At 36.9% G+C, this 16,799-nt stretch overlaps 1 long non-coding RNA gene across 1 annotated transcript in view; it reads right to left on the bottom strand.

The window, feature by feature from the left end:
- Window positions 1-8,851: 8,851 nt before the first annotated feature.
- LOC135413117 (uncharacterized) overlaps window positions 8,852-16,799 on the bottom strand; it is a 31,138-nt gene continuing 23,190 nt past the window's right edge. Inside the window, exons 2-3 of the long non-coding RNA XR_010430095.1 lie at window positions 9,978-10,027; window positions 8,852-9,763 (exon numbers count right to left, since the gene is read on the bottom strand). This is a non-coding gene — a long non-coding RNA (uncharacterized LOC135413117). The remainder of the gene's footprint in view (window positions 9,764-9,977; window positions 10,028-16,799) is intronic.

The following is a 16,799-nucleotide window of genomic DNA, read 5'->3' as shown; positions in this document are numbered from 1 at the left end:
TCTCCAGAGAACTAAATCTGGGAGCTGCATGGGAGCTACATGTCACTGAACTTGTTCCCTTTCAGTCCCTCAGCAGCTCTCTACAAATATTGCACAGCACTTAGTGGAATCAGGTCAAAATAAAAGACATGAATTGCACAACTGTGAATTGCACACTGATCTCTTATCATGGCTATAATCCTATCAGAGCACCAGTAAATTTATGTGTTGGAGGTGCAGATTCGATGCTATTACAGTTCATATTGATTCTGGCTGTTTGCTGGAGATAGAAGTAAAAGCCTTAGAGAGAGTTGGAGCAAACTAAGACCATACAAAGTCATATTTAAACTAGAGAGATTTTCATATCTTAGTTAATTGTTGGAAATATTTACACAGTATTAATTATTACTAAATGCAGCTATTTTATATAATATCTGAACAGAATTTTGTTGCATAGGTTTGTTAGCTAACTTTTAGTTAATTTATACCTAAAGAGAGAGAAATACTTTCACCAAATGCTGTTTCCCCAACAAGTACAAAGCTTCATGCTTTAGTGTTCAGTTACATGACCTGAGTATTTTATTCTGAAGTAGTGGAAGGACAAATGATTATGTTTTAACTTTTCTCAAGTACTAGCTCTTACTTTAAGAGTTATGACAGTTTCTCATTTGTGGCTGACTCTCCCAAAAAGGGCAGAAGGACAGGGCTAATCTTCTGGTATTTATAATTCTTACTTTTCCAAATAAGCACAGGTGGTCACTGTTGGATTCAAGCATTTTCATGCTTCAAGTTGCACTCTCTTTTTCAAATATATTTGAGCAGAGTTAAAGATGGTTAATACTCTAAACACTGCACCACACTGGTTTACCAAGAACATCCCATCCCGTGCAAAGTAAAAAACTACAAATAAGAGTTTTCTCCTGTTCCAGAAACCACACAAATTTCTGTCTTTTAAGAAGAGATCAGGCCATGCATGCACAGATGAAGGGTCTCTATTTAGAATCATCTTACCAGAATGAAAACAAGAAAGTTTTTTGAGGTAGAAGACTTACTTTCCAGGGCTCCTGAGTGGAAAACAGTGCCTAAACATGGCAATTAAGCCATAACAGGGCCTGCCTAAACTCCCTCCCTTAATCTGTGGTCTTTGTGGTCCATAAGTATCCAAGAAGAGGATGATGATATCACTGTGGAAGCAGCAGATTTGAGCCTCTATATAGGCAGACAGTGGTGGAGAATATTCTTTTCTGGTAAAACTAAGGTTTTTCTTTTTTCCCCTCTTTTAAACATCTTCCACATTGACAGAGGAGGATAAAGGGATGGCTTGTGAGTACCTAGCTCAAGGTAACACATTCAACCCCTGTAGTTCTTAGATTTTAAAAATATCAGTCCTTTAATAAGAAAAAACCACCCATGATGCAAACTAAAACCCAAAAAAGTCATAGTACTTTTTCTCTGTTTCATTTGCTCAACATCATAAGCAAAACAGCTAGTTAAGTCAGACTTAGGAACTAGCTGTACTGTGTGTGACTATATACTCAACCTAACATTTAAAGCAAACTCTTCAGCAGCTGCAATATTTTAAGCAGTTAACATAGATCTTTTTGTCAAGTATATCTTCTAAGTCTTCCAGTAATTACTAGCTGTATGCAGCATACCACTTTTCTATCTCGCTAAGAATACAACAGCATAATTAGATCTGTTGCAAATCCCCAAACTGCTTAGCATAACTTGTTATAAAAGATACAACAATAAAAACAAAACCTTTTTCTCCAATACAGGATTAAGAAGACACACTGGGAACACACTTGAACAGAAGAAGTGATCTCCTAAATAGTTCTAAACCAAACAATATGTGACTGCATCAGTTATCTGTGTCAATAAGATCATATGCACTCACAAGACAAATTTAGCATTTGCTCAGAAATCACAGACTTCACAGAATATATGCGTGGTGATATTTAATACAAATGAAACTCCTAAAACTAAATCAAAATGAACAGCCTCTGTGCAATTCCTTGAACTGGCTAAACATGAGTGACTTTTAAGGAACCATCCAGTCAAAAGAAGTGTTTTGCTTCAGTCCTAATAAACTGCATATCAGTCGAGGTAGCAGAAATCACTGTGAAATATCCAGCTTTTCTCCTTCTAGCTGTCATTTTTTTTATGGCAATTCATCTCTTTCCTAAAATCTATCACAAAGGCAAGAAGAGGCACTGGAAGAAAATTCAGAAGCAGCTTCAACTGTTGGGAACTAAGGTATCACAGCACTGAATTCCTAGCGCTGATGCCGGGGTAGAAAGGAGATTAAGCAAGCTAAGCAGCTACAAATCTGAGCTATAAAACCAAATTCTATTTTAAAGCTTTTCACATATATCTTTATTTTCAATTCTTTACCTAAAATCCTGATTGTAAACATTTGATAAAGAGTTCCTTTTGCTTTACTGTTGAGCCTGTATAGAGCTAGGGTGGGGAGGAGGAGGAAGATGGGAGATGAATCAGAAGAAAACTGAAGTTCTTAACAGCACCCAGGGGCTAAGGAGTGTTTCCTGTCAAGGATTAGCTTGCGAGGAGTCCGGGTGGGACTTCTAGTGCCAGTGACAGCTTTTGGGAAGAAGCTCCCTCAGGCAGGTATAAATCAATACATACGCCACTGCAAAGGAAAGGTGGTTGAGAGACATACCAATAGTTCTGGATGAACTGCATATTATTATAACCCCAGGCAAAAGAAGCTGACAAATTGCTAGTACTTTCACTCCCAAACAAGTGGCAGGCATCCAGGAGAGCACACTAAAATGTTAAGAACCCTGAAAGGAACAGGAACACCAACATTTATTTTTAAGTCTGAGATCCACTTCCCATCTCTATGTGTAAATATTGAATGGACATGGCTTGTATTTTCTTCATGGTATTAGTCCAGTAAGTAAGTTTATTGGCAATAGAAGTGACAATCTTTACAGCTGTGATTAGAAATGACACAAAGAGATTTTTAATAGAGTGCTAAAAACTTGGAAAATTTCATTTTTAAAGCTCCATAAATCTCTGCTCTACCAAAATCTGTCCTTATTGCCTCATGTACCATGGACCTTACTCTATTTCATTAAACCTTTCATCTCCTTTTCTTCATATGCACTTTTTAATGCTACTCTTCCTGTTCTTGAAGATATCCAGTGCACCCACTTGTTCATTCTCCCAGATAACCCCCTCCTAAAAGTTATTTAAAGCAAGACCAGCAATACGGGAAACACCAAACTCATGATGCTTTCTTCAGTGTAACACCCACCTAAGCCCATATTGGTGCCTTACATGGTGCTGTGGACCTTTTCTAGGACTTCCCTCCCTATTGGACATGACTCGGGAAAAAAAAAAGCCTGGAAAGAGATGACTTGATGCCGTCCAGAAGTCATTCTGGCTCCTCATTCTTCCTGCGCTTTAATTGTACAATGTCAGTTATGTACAGGTTCAAAATAGCTGCCTGTGAAGTAATCATTAAAAATATATATTAACATCTTTAAAGGGATGTATTTAAGCTCATGCAGATTTGACGTCTTGATGCAGAATTTTCCCTAACTGCATATGTAGCATTTACAGAACATCTTAACACAAATGCCTTTAATCCCCTCAGTATTTTTTGTTCTATCCCAGTGTTTCAGATTCTGGAAAAGGAAAGTAGCAAAACTATTCATACTTTAGAATAATTATTTTTAAGAAAATAGATACAGAAGGTAAATAATCATTGCTTAGAAGCTGATTTGGTGCAAAGCCAGCTACTGTGCCTCCAGCGCTGCTGCCACAGTAGTGCTCCCGGGCTGGCCAAAGCCTGCTCCTAGAATGACACCCGGTGGCCACCAAAGCGAACAGCACAGTGTGATCCTTGCCCTCCAGCCTTCCTGCCTGTGCTCAGGGGCAGGAGCCATCATTGTTTTACAGCCAGGCATCAGCTGGAAATTCTCCGCAGGAGTCTGCAAAACACAGAGAAACCCTGTGTGAATTTCAAATTAAAATGCATGCAAAGTTTGAGTAACACATAGTGTTTTGGTTAATTATGCATCATTTGATTTTTCTTTTTCATGGAGTTGCATGCGACTAATAACTAACGGTTTCACAATTCTCAGAATGAAATTTCTTGTTTAATTCTGGAAACAGCTAGCAGTAGGTGAGCAGCAGTTCCAAAGTATGACTATGCAAGTTCAGGATTAAACCATAAGTTGCTATCCAAGGCAGGAAAAATTAGTTTGCCTATTCTTAAATGCATTTATTCAATTTTAAATTATGGGATGAAGAAAACTAAATTAGAGAGAGACATTGCTGGGCTTTAAACAATTTTGAACAAAGTAAAGCAGTAACAGTGTTTCAATGAGTCATCAAGTTTCAAGCAAGGAATCACACTCTAGAAAAACAATTGGCAACTGAAAATCAGTGAGAGTTAAGAGTTCCTTGACAAATATTTTATTCTGACTAAGTATTATATGAGTCAGAGCAGAGCTTTTCTTAAGTAAGAGCCTACTCAATAATTATTTTATAATATTTTCTAAAGAATAATAAATACAACGTTTTAATGGAAAAAAAGCAAGAGCAGTTTTTTGTTGTTACATTCTTAGGACTTCTGGAAAGTGAAATGGAAACAGAATATTTATTACTAGTCAATTTTATTTTATTTCTCAGATCAGAGTCAAAACTCCTGGTGATGCCCTAACCCTCTTTATAGTAGCTAGGGGTATCACAGAAGACAACTCTGCTTTTTCCCTTTGCAGAAATATCTGTTTTTTCTGCAGTAAGTACAAAGTCAAGTAAATAAAGCTTCACAGACACCCTCGCACAATGGAAATTTTTAAGGCAATGTCAAATCTGTGGCTGCTCAGGTGACTCTTGTACCATTACTCTCATTTGGACCAGGTTTAATGGAGGTGGTGGGTACGTACCTAGCCATTACACCTCTGAGCCCTGAAAACTGGTTTACTGCTTTCTCATCTCAACTGTGCCTCGACATCACTGCTAAAGAAAGATAAGTGTTAAAACAAGAAAGATAATTGTTTCTATAAGCATAATGAAATTATTCAGTACTTTGTCTGAAGTAATAGTTTATTAAGAAACAGCATACAACATCTGAGAGAGATTACTACTGAACACACAACAGCACACACAAGGCAGGAGTAACAAACTACACCAGTCTGGAAACAATGACAAAAATGTGTCACCTATCAGTAAGTTATACACGTGCTCTTGCTGGCCAACCAAGCATGCAAGAATTTAAAGCTTGTGGCAGATCCAGTGACTGCATGAAACCTAAACAAATATGAAGCATAGCAATGGGAAGAATGACCACCTACAGTATTAAGTTTAAAGTCAGATATTGCCAAGAGACATGCAAAGCTGTTGGAGTATGCACACAGCTAATCCTTGAGATACCATGGAACCAGACCAAAGATAGCACTGGGAAGGCAGATGGAGGGTTAAAACACAGCCGTATAAACTGCTGCCAGCTGCCAGAACTGAGCTGGCATTCAAAGCTCTGTGTTCCACAAGCAAGGCTGGGACTGAGCAGCATTTAGAGAGAGACTAGTCCGAGCACCTACTTTGATCTTATTCTTTCGTGGATACAGTTATGTTTTGCAACAGTTGAAAAGCTTTTCATTTTTCAGTTCACTTGCTTTTTGTTTGCTGAAGAATAGAAACTCATTATCTGCAGGGAAGTATAAACACTAATTGCCAAGGTACTACTACATTTTGTACTCCCTCTTCCACCTGCTCCCTCATGCCAGATTTCTGTTTTAAGCCAAATTATGGTTTAAATGTATGAGAATCAGGTATGGGAAAACAACAGTTTACAATATCAGTGTAAACCAGATATAAGGTCCTGAAAGCCCAATAGCACAGCATGGCATTTTAGACTATTGTATTTACACCCACACCAACTACCATTATGTATGTGCTACCATCTTTATACAACTCTACATATATACTGTATTAGGGTTAAAAGAAGTACGACTGTGGACTAAGAACTTGATTTGAGAAGGCTGAGCAATCCCATAAAGAATCAAGAACAATCTCAATACTAGTATTTTGGTATGGTGGTTCCTTCCACGTATTAACACAAAACGGGCTGTGGAATAAAATTTGTTCCGTGTGACAGAAATGCTACTTGCATGTTAAGTTCTACCTTTCCATCTTCCCTGCCTTCCTCCTCTGTGAATTTCAAAAGTCAGAGAGGAGAAAAATCAAACACACCCATGCACAGTCATCCTGCCCTCCTCCCCAAATCCCAAGATTTGAGATTCCAGGTTCCAGAAGTGAAGGTATAAAAGCAGAGAAGCAGAGGTAATCACCATCCTCAAGCCCACCATAGGCAGACAAATGAAAAACCAACCCAAACCAGTCACATGCCTGCTGTCTTCCGAGCTCATTCTTAACTCCTAGAAATGAACCATAAAAAGTTGCTTCATAGCAAACATTCAAGGTAAAATCTCTGCTGATGTTCAGTTGCTCCCTCATTATATTGCCTTTAGCAAAAGCCCTCTTTTCTGGTGATCATTTTTCTCCAATAGTTTGAACAGTCACAACCCTCACACTTTTTAAATTCCCACCATTAATTAATCTGGTGAGATTTTGCAAAGTATCTAAATTAACTCCTGTGTAGTTCTGACAGCAGTGAAATTTCTTACTTCTTTGTGAAGGCTTCTTTCATTTTTGGCATAACATTTACATTCCCAAACTCGACAGAAACAGTAATAGCTGGTCTTGGCATTCACTGTGACTCTGGCTCATACATTCATTCGTGTACTTTGTTCTAAAGAATTCCCTCTGGCTGCTTCTTTTCAGGACAATTTTGCTTTTAATTATTGTTCCATGCCAAAATACAAAAATATATTGTTACAGAGGCATGAGATCAATGTGTTTTGATACCTTACAGGATAGTTCAGAATAATTTGCTGATGATAAAAACTGTGGGGAGTGGCTGATACACCTGAAGGCTGTGCTGCCATTCAGCAGGACCTTGATGGGCTGGGGAGTTGAAGATCTGCCTCTATTTTGCCCACCAGGATATGCTTTTCTTTTTATTCTATGCTGAGCTGATGACATTGCTCTTACAATACTTAATTAAAATAAACAAACAAAACAAACTGTTTTAATGGGGGAGTGGTAGCGGGGAGAAGACAAGACAAATGAGTCAAGTAGGGATAACAAAGGAGAAATTCTTAAGGTCTGAGAAGCAGTTGTATTAAATCTGCAGCAGAAAGCCCACCCTTAGTCCACATGAGTGTGGCTGTCATACATAGCTCTTGTAAACACTGCAGGGATCTATTTATATGCATATCTCTAAAAAGTCCAAGGGCAAAAGACATCTAAGTTTTGCAACACTGACCCTCAAAGTAAATATATAGAAGGAATTAAAATCCCTCTAGCATGATACCTTATACAATTTGAAATCCTCACATTCATTTGTGGGGATAACAAGAATATTAATTCTTCATTATACATTCTTGTTCTACATCATTTTCCAGTATCACTCATTCCTACAAGTAAACTAGAAATGAATAGCATATCTTTTGTTTGATGAACAGAACTCAAGTAATTATTTTCTTTTTTATAAAGCTTACAATTAGAATAATTAAAGGTTAAAAATTTTACTTCTGGGTAAGCATGAGGTTGTCACTGCACTTCAAGTAAGTTTTTTAAAGTTATACAGATTTACAAATCCAATTATAAAGGAAAAGGTGAAAGAGACTGAGCCTCTTGTGTGGCAAAACCAGAACAAACTCTTCATACAGTCATTTGAACTGCTTTGGAAACAAGCACGTAAAAGTAGAAGAAATAGGCTTTTAACAAATTAGTAGGATAAGTCAAATGGAAAATTACAAAAGTCAAGGAATGTTAGTTTTATAGGAAATTGTGTTCTATTGAGGATCTGGATTGTGCAAATAAGGTTTTATTTAGTGAATATACTTGTTTCCCCTCTACTAGCAGCTCAAATGACCGTATAAATAGCAACTATTAGTAAATGCAACTGTCACTTTTAAAAAGACCAGTATTACCATCATGACTCTACAGGGAAAAATCATGTAAAGTCATGAGTAAAAATGTCAGGAAAGCCAGCCTTACACTATACTCATTTTTTCACAGTAGAAGAAAGTGGGTATCTGTGACATTTGCAGATAGGCAAGCAATGCAACAAGGGAGGGGAAAACTGTATTCATGGGATGCTTAACTGCAAATACAATGTATAATCCAAACCAGTTAGTAGGAACAAAATCTTTTGGCTGTTATTGCTGGCCTAAATCCTGAGAACCAATGAGAAAAGAAAGACAGGAGAAATTAAGCATAGGACTCTAGGATAGGGACTGTTCAAATGGCAATCCACAATCTAGATTGGGCTGTGAGTGAATTTTCCTATGCCAGTGCATAACATCTCCCATATTCCTTCGTGAAACATGAAAAGTCCATTGTCAGGATGGATACAGCATACCAGTTCAGCTTCTGGTTGGCATCAGGGACCTGAGTCGTTCAGCAGGACACAGTACACACAGTACTACTGAGCAGAAAAAAAATAATCAAGAGCTGCAGGGAGGTTGGTGGAGAAGTGCCTTGCCTTGTTTTAAAATCTACAAAAAGATGGACAACGAACTCCCAACTCGGTTTTTTTCAATGCCCTACTGAAACCAAAGGCTTGTTTCCCTAAGGTGGGCATTAGGTGCATTTTGAAGCTATAGCCCTAAGTAATACAATATTCCATATTGCAATATCCAGTTCTTTGGTGGACAGGACAGACTTCTCAGCCATTAGTGAAGTGCTACAGCTGCCTGTAAAATTAAAGTAGAAGTTTTGAGATACATATCTATGTAAACTAAAAAAAAAAAACAAAAACACCAAAAAAAAACCCCAACCAAATCCTGAAACAGATGCACTGTGAACCCCAGAGACTGACCACCAGCTTGGCACCGAGTAAGCTGGTAGTATTAATACACATAAATTAAAACATACATACTTTTATGCTTTTCTATAGCCTGCCCCCAGAGTATCACAAACATCAATGTTTGGGATACTGATGTCCTAAAACGCTGCCAAATATTCCAGCCAGGTGATCTGCAGGAGGTCAAACTCCTCCTTTCACTCTTAATCCATCAAAAGGATTGGTTGTCCTGTGCACTGTAACCTTCACTTCTCCTGAAGTATGAGCACACTGTGAAAGCTAGGAGGCAAGGGCATTACTTAAACTGTTTGTCACTTGGCTATTAGCAGGCCACACTGAAGGCACTGACATTCATGTTTAGCAACACTAGATGGATGTCTCTGCAACTGTTTTGAGGCAACTGGCGATATCTAAATGATGGCTGTAGTTATTCAAGTTCCTTTGATGACCTCAGGAGTGATCAAATTTACCCTTAAGTTACATACAAATAACTTCGGAATACACAGTGGGTCAGAGGAAACGCAATTCGTGTTTGTGCTGCTTGTACCAGACAGAAATCACTGAGATTTGTTCCAAGTGACTGATGTAAAGTCTACTAATGTAGACTTTAATGTAATTTTGAGAAGACATAATATTCCCATTGAATACACAGAAACAGAAGGAACTTATGTTTCTGAACATGGTTAGAAATGGAAAAGCTGGTACTTAGTGAATAAAAACAGCTGCCTCCACTAACAGTCTTCCTGATGAAATAGGGCCACGTTCTTACCTTAGGTAAGCTTGTGCATACCAACCATCCTGATAAGGTTGAATTGATATGATCATTCATACATAAGCTTGCTCAAAGCTGGATCTGTGAACCTTAAATCTACCTTTTCTCTGTAGAAAAAAAATAATCCAAACAAACAAACAAAAAAAAAGCAAGTAAACAAACAAACAAAAAACCCACATGAAAACACATAAACCAAAAATTACTCTTCCAGAATGAGTTCAACCCAATGTTGAACTATCACAATTCTCAGTCAAAAGCCTTTCTCCTTTAACAAGGGCAACACTGTTACAGGTATGACACTGATCTTTTCAGTCTATTTACCTTAACATATTAGAGGGAGGAATTAGGTATGGTGTCTAGAAGATACCACTCTGAGGAGGAAAGAAAGAAAAAAAGAAATTAAAAACACACTAGATTTTTTTTTCCCCATGTAGTTTTGGTGACAAAGGTCTATGGTACATGTGACAAATCTACAAGCTTTGCTACAGCAATGTCATTATGTGTCATGGCATTCTACATTTGACATTTATTGAAGTTGTCTTCCTGGAAACAGAGCAAAAAGATTGCATCAGCTCACAAGAAATCGCAACTCTTCAATGGAAAATACAATTAAATTTATTTTTACTTTTAAAATTAAGCATTATGGCCTTTCAAATAAATTAAAAGAAAATAAACTGCTCAGTAAATTGTAATACACATAACTAACTAAAAGAGACTACGGGCTTCAAAAGCCTATAATTTTGGTGAATTTTTAATTAAAGCTACCCAAAAAAAACCCCACTAATACTCTAAGCATGATTTAAAAACACATAATACTAAGCAAGTATGTAGTTAGATTCATGGAGAATGAATTTCATGCGTTCTCAGCACGTAACTGAATTGAGAGGTTAACAGTATTTCTTTTTAAATAAATGACCACCTGGTTATAGCTTCATTTGAAGGAAATGAGTCATGAAGCAATGACATCATGAAAATAGCTGACTGTCATTCAGGTTATTTAGGATACAAAATGCTACAACACATATGGAAACATTACACTTAAGTACTTTGTGATAAAATAAATTTGGGAACAATCCAGAGGACAGTCTCTTGTATCCCTCCAATCCTTTAATTGAAATACAGACAATGCCTACAAAAACTACAGATTAAAAATATGGGGATGATCAGGTAAATTTATTTATACACAAGGAAACACAGAAAAAAAAGTAACATCTTAAGCATTTGTTAAGAATACTGCACCCCCTCACTAAAACAAGTTTCTGACACTCATGACCTACTTTCCAGATTTTAAATTATCAGAGGAGTCTTTTGGTACTGATTATGTATTTAACATTCAATCAAAATCTTCAGAGGAGGAAAAAAGAATCTATTGTGAATTCATCTTTGGGTTAAACATTCTGCTATAATAGCAAAATACATTATTCAAAGCTACTTTTATACATATATGCTATATATATGTTAAATATATCTCTATATATTTAGCATTAAATGTACCATACTATAAACTCATGACCAAGACAAAAATTACCATTTCTTTGGCTGTGGTCAAAGTATCATAGGAAGAGTTCAGCCGAACTCTTTTCCAACAGATTTGTTCAGTTTTGTAATTATGTTTTTCAAGATATCAATCCATTCTGGTTTCCTGGACTTCATTAGTCTTCTGTATCCATTTTTATACCAGTTCCACTGCCCTCAGTGCAATTATTCTCCATTCACTGCTCTACATATCAAGCCTCAAGTAACTGTAAGTCAGATCAATGACTCAACCATGTAAATAAATCAAAGTTACACTGCAGATCATGTAAGAGATCTGTCTTTTATACTTCACTGGAGCTATGAAAATAATTTGAAGGAGAGAAGGACAGTTACAATAGGACACCGATAACTTCCACTGAAACCAATCATGGTACTGACTGTACTATGAGATGATACACAACATGCATGCAAAATTGGGTATGCTGATCTTTAAGCTAGGGCAGACTCATACAACTTCATTGGCTTCCAGCTCAGGGGTTGGTAAATTCAAACTCACACAAAACAAACTGAAGTACAGGTAGTTTGATTTGATATAAAGGGATTTGATTTCCACATAGTTCTTTTAACCAAGGAGTTTATTTAGTATTTCTTTTTCTACCCTGACATTACATTCAGCCAGGTATGAAGCCTCTGTACATGGAAACCACATTCATGGGAAGTAGCCAACCAGTATTATTTTCTGTAAAATTTTCACCAAAAATTTGTTAGAAATAGCTCCCAATATCCAGTGATGTTCATATATGTACACACATAAAAACATACACATACACACCAATTCCATTCCAACTGTTTAGCATACATCTTAGGAAAGACTCCCAGAGGAATCTTCACTGATAGAGATTATGGAAATATTATATTCCTGCTTGCCTTTATTCCTTCTCCTGGAAAATACATCTTAAAGTTCAGTCTTCTTGCCCACTGAGCTTTTGACCTTTTTTTCAAGTTGATGAAAGATACTGCAGTAACTGGGAAGACACACAAGGGCAGAATAGTATCTTACTCATTCCTTAGTCTTTGAAACAAAAATGCCCCCATGAGCAACACGTGAGCTCAAGATTTTGTATCTGCCTGGATCTGTTTCTGTCATGTAAATGGCCACATATAGACACAGCCTTGACAACAACCACGTGGGACTCTATGAAGCAACAAACTCATCCATCACAGATAACTGCAGGATCACACTTAAAATTTCTGAATGGTGTTGTAGAAGGTCAAAGGTTATGATTAAATGAAATAACACTGGAGCATGGAATAGTCCACAGAATATTCTCAGGTAGCAGCAGTCTTCCTCATTGTGACTGTAGAAAATTGTTCACATTATGTTCACATTTCTTATTGCATATCTGACAATAAAAATAGTTAAATTTTAGTGAACATATATTGTGGTTGATATTACCAATGCTGAAAACCATATATGAAATGCAGCGACTGATGCATTTGACATGAAAAAAGCAATAACTATACTCATCTTATGCAACCATATCATTTTCACTCAGTAACTTTTGAGCTTAAGAATACATTCTAAATACATTGTCACAGAAAGTAAATTTTAATTTAGAAAAGAGCTATTAATAATGAGGACACCTCTCCTTTTCCCCACTACCCACAGTTGTTACAGTTTGTGGTTGTACTACAGACCACTTCAGTTAGCAGAGTTCTGCTAAGAGCTAGAAGGGGGCACAAGCATTATTTGCCAGTCACTGCTTGAAAGGCTATGAATGATCTTGCAATATCAAGTTAGTGATGTTTCAGTCTTGACGAGTACGCTACAAAAGGACAATTCCAGAAGAATTCACAGTCTAAAAATAAAATGCCATTATGTGCAAACAGATTAGGGGTGAAAAAAATTCCCAAATGTGGAATAGAACTTAGGAGTTCAGCATCAGAGGCCCAGCCACCTCTACAAGCCAGTCATGGTTAAAAGCACACTCAGACACGTGAACTTGAACAACTTTACTTGATGTATATAGACCTATTACATCCTTAGATATACATCCTCAAGAATTAAGGATGTTCTTCAACACACTGCTTATCTCCCAAATGTGTTTGTTAACCAACCAACCAACATAAATTACTTCCTTATCAATTTTTGGTAGAACTAATGAAGTGAACACTGCCACAGAAGAAAAGATATACTTGAAATAGTGCTGATTTTATGCTTTTTACTCATTCTTCGAGCAGAGAAAAAGGCTCAAATATTATATAAGGATGGGACATACGGTAGAAACTAGGGACTACAATGTGCTACCACAGACTAACACAGACTACACCAATTAACAGGAAAAGGATACTTGGGATCTTGAATATGTAATCTGTTGTGGTGTCAGAACTATTTGTTTGTACCTGTTCCATTATTTTACAGTCAGGAAGATGGTTACTGGTGTAATACTATTCATGCATAAATACTCATATATTATCTGGTCCTGAGATATCAAAAATATCCCTTCAATCTCTTAAAGGGAGTGATATCAGAAAGGCATCTGCAGTAAGCTTTTCAGACATGTTGGAAATAAACTATTTGCCACAGAAAGCATGGAAAATTCCACCACCTTCCTCTAAATACTGGTAATATTACTTAATAGGAAGCACTGAGTCACTGAAATTTATTTCATATCCAGGAATGAGTCTGGTAAACAGGTAGGTCATCTGTTTATGCAGAAAGACACTTTGGGGGGGAAAAAACCCCTTAGAACTTGTTTGGTGAGGGCAAGGAGGTCAGTTTATTCCCAGTATCCAACCTGCTTTTCCAAAATTCATTATCAAAGAGAAAAATAGAGTACTCCACTTCTGATTGGCCTCACAAAAAAATCTCTGCCTAAAAAAAAGAGTCAAAGTTCAGACTGAATTTTTTTTTTTTTTGAAAGAACTGTATTCACAGCCTAACAATGGTCCTTAGACTTACTAAAAATGAATGGAATAAAACTGACGAAGCCTGCTGCCTAAACTGAAAATGAAATAGAGGATGAAACAGATTAATATTTCTGTCTTAACTATAGCCTGTTTTCATAGCACAGCAAATTACTGTTCTTGATTTTGAATGTCATCTAACAGATCTACTCAGGATAGATGTGAAGTTCTGAAAACCAATTTTAAATTAAAAGATAAATACAACCACAAAGAATTGATTCTGGCAAACAGATAAATAATATGCAGCGCATTTATTCTAAATACTTAATTAACCACATACGTGCATGTGCACACGAATCCAACAGGTAGAATCAAGATGATAGAGCAGCATGTGTCACGAAAAAAAATGTAATTTTATAGCTTTGCTATACAGTTATCTTCAGGTAAGTATAACATCTACAAAACATTCTGAATAGCGTTTATAGGTGGTTAATTATATTGCTGTACAAAATCTCACACTGTTGTATCTCGTCTGGCCCCTCAATTCCTGGTAATTTGCAGGAAGGGGGATGATTTGTATCTATTGAGAAAAGAACCAGGGAGATGGGTATGCAATGTGAAGAATTGCTTTGCATAAATCTGTTAGCCCATAAAGCTAACACCTTTCTTGGTAGGTTTTGCTGTCACTTAGATGGGAAAGGACACGCTATTTCCCTCCTGTCTCCTTCTATTCATTACTTTCTAGACAACAGATCTGTCACATTTACCAGTTACATGGGAGAATGTGTTGGGGACAGCCTTAAGAGCTTTGGCAACTGTGAACAGGCCTCCACTTCCACACAGAAATGGTAAAATGTGTGAGTCATAGGCAGAGGAGCAAGGAGAAATTCAGTATAGGGAAAGGTATAATCAACTCATTCCCCACATCGTGATGTGTATTTAACAGAAAACATTACCACAGATAAGTCGAGGTTTCTTGATACTCCTCCCGAAGGGAGTCCTGATTAATAGTCAACCAATCCAGGAAAAAAAAAAACAACCAACCAACCAAAACAAACAAACAAACCAACCAAAACAAAACCAAACCAAAACAAAACCAAACCAAAACAAAACCAAACCAAAACAAAACCCAAATCAATTTGGCCAGTTTAGCAAGGTAAGACCCAAATATTTTCTTTTCACTTGTCTCTGTCAGGGACACTTGCAGGAAATGCAGCAATAACTTCCAGAATAGCATCTGTAAGTTTGCTTTACTCTTTATACTACTGTATTACAGTCATGGTTTGCCAGCCACTCCAACCAAAACAAGTAACACGGCTAGCACAGGAATTGTTTTAATAAAGGAACTAGAGAAACACAAAATCTAGCAGGAAGAAAAATGGATACTCTTCTCCTAGTAACATAACAACAAAAAATTCCAGAGCATTGCATCCTGCCTTCCTTCTTCCTTCAAGCCTTTATTTGGGTCTTAAATTTCAAACTCTCCTTCAAGAGTTATGTCTTGTGCCATAGAGGCATAGAAAAAAGCAAAGCCAAAACAGCAACAACAACCAACCAACCAAATAAATAAAAACAACCCCCCTCAAAAAAGCCAAAACCCAAACAAAAAACCACACCACCCTCCAAACAAGGCTACCAAAAGCTTTTCTGTTCTGGTACAGATGTTTTCTGAACTTGCTATCCCCACCCTTTGAAACTGCAGTTTGCCATGACACCTGCAACTGGCTTTTTTTGCCTTAGTACTTCTGCAAAAATGCACTAGCTTTTTTACAAACATTTATTTGATTACATTCTACAACAACAATAAAATTTTTGATTATGTTGATTGCAGATTGAGTTAATCTGCACTGTCATTGCTCTTTCATTTCTCCCCTTCTCTAATTAAGGCTTGAAGAATCTCATATTCCTTAAAATATGCTCCAGGCCACACTCCTCCCCTGCCTCATTTCTACAGTAGCTATTTGTACTCATTAAGAGGAAGGAATCTTGATTTGAAGATCAAATAAACAGCACACTCGGAGCTTTGGGAGTTGGCCTTATCAAAAGATAGAATGTACGAGAATAATTAAACTACCCTCCAAATTAAACCATTCCTCAGTTGCCATCAACATCATCCTGTGTCAAATTCTGAACTCTCTCTCTGCTCATTTGGAAAATGATTCTATGTATCCAATGAAAAGATATAGGATAAAAAGATACAGCAAACTTGGATTAATCTTACTTTCTTTTCTCTTTTTCCATTTAAGACTGGTGCATGAAACTTCATAAATCTCCCCTTGACAGCGCAGGACCCTTGTACTTCCCTGTCTTTTTCTCCCCCACTGTGTCCAGAGGAGCTCCTTCAGATTTACTTCTAAATTTTCCATGATACTTAACCAAAGTTTAGATTTACCCACTTAAAAATAAGATTCCTTTTTTACCCTCAAATAGTACAATAAATGAGTTTGGCTAATATAATGAATTCAGATTAAATATACCTAGTTATAAAATGGTTATTTATTAACATTTAGATTAAGTTTACGACAGAAAACACGACCTGGATCTCATTTATTCAGGGTAAATCTGTTAATTAAAAGGTCAGAATAATTCCATGGAACAAAGACATTCATACAACCCAGTTAGAAATCTCCTTACAGCCAAGAAGACTATTCCTATTAATCTATGAATGCCTCTGCTATACCATTACTAAAGACTAAACACACAGCCAGATCCCATTCACCTTCCCAAGTTTTCTTTCTATTTAGACTACAAATAGGATTT

Source organism: Pseudopipra pipra, chromosome 4, assembly GCF_036250125.1.
Source record: "Pseudopipra pipra isolate bDixPip1 chromosome 4, bDixPip1.hap1, whole genome shotgun sequence".
Lineage (NCBI taxonomy): Eukaryota > Metazoa > Chordata > Aves > Passeriformes > Pipridae > Pseudopipra > Pseudopipra pipra.
The sequence above is the reverse complement of the archived record's forward strand: the minus strand, read 5'-3'. Positions and strand labels throughout refer to the sequence as shown.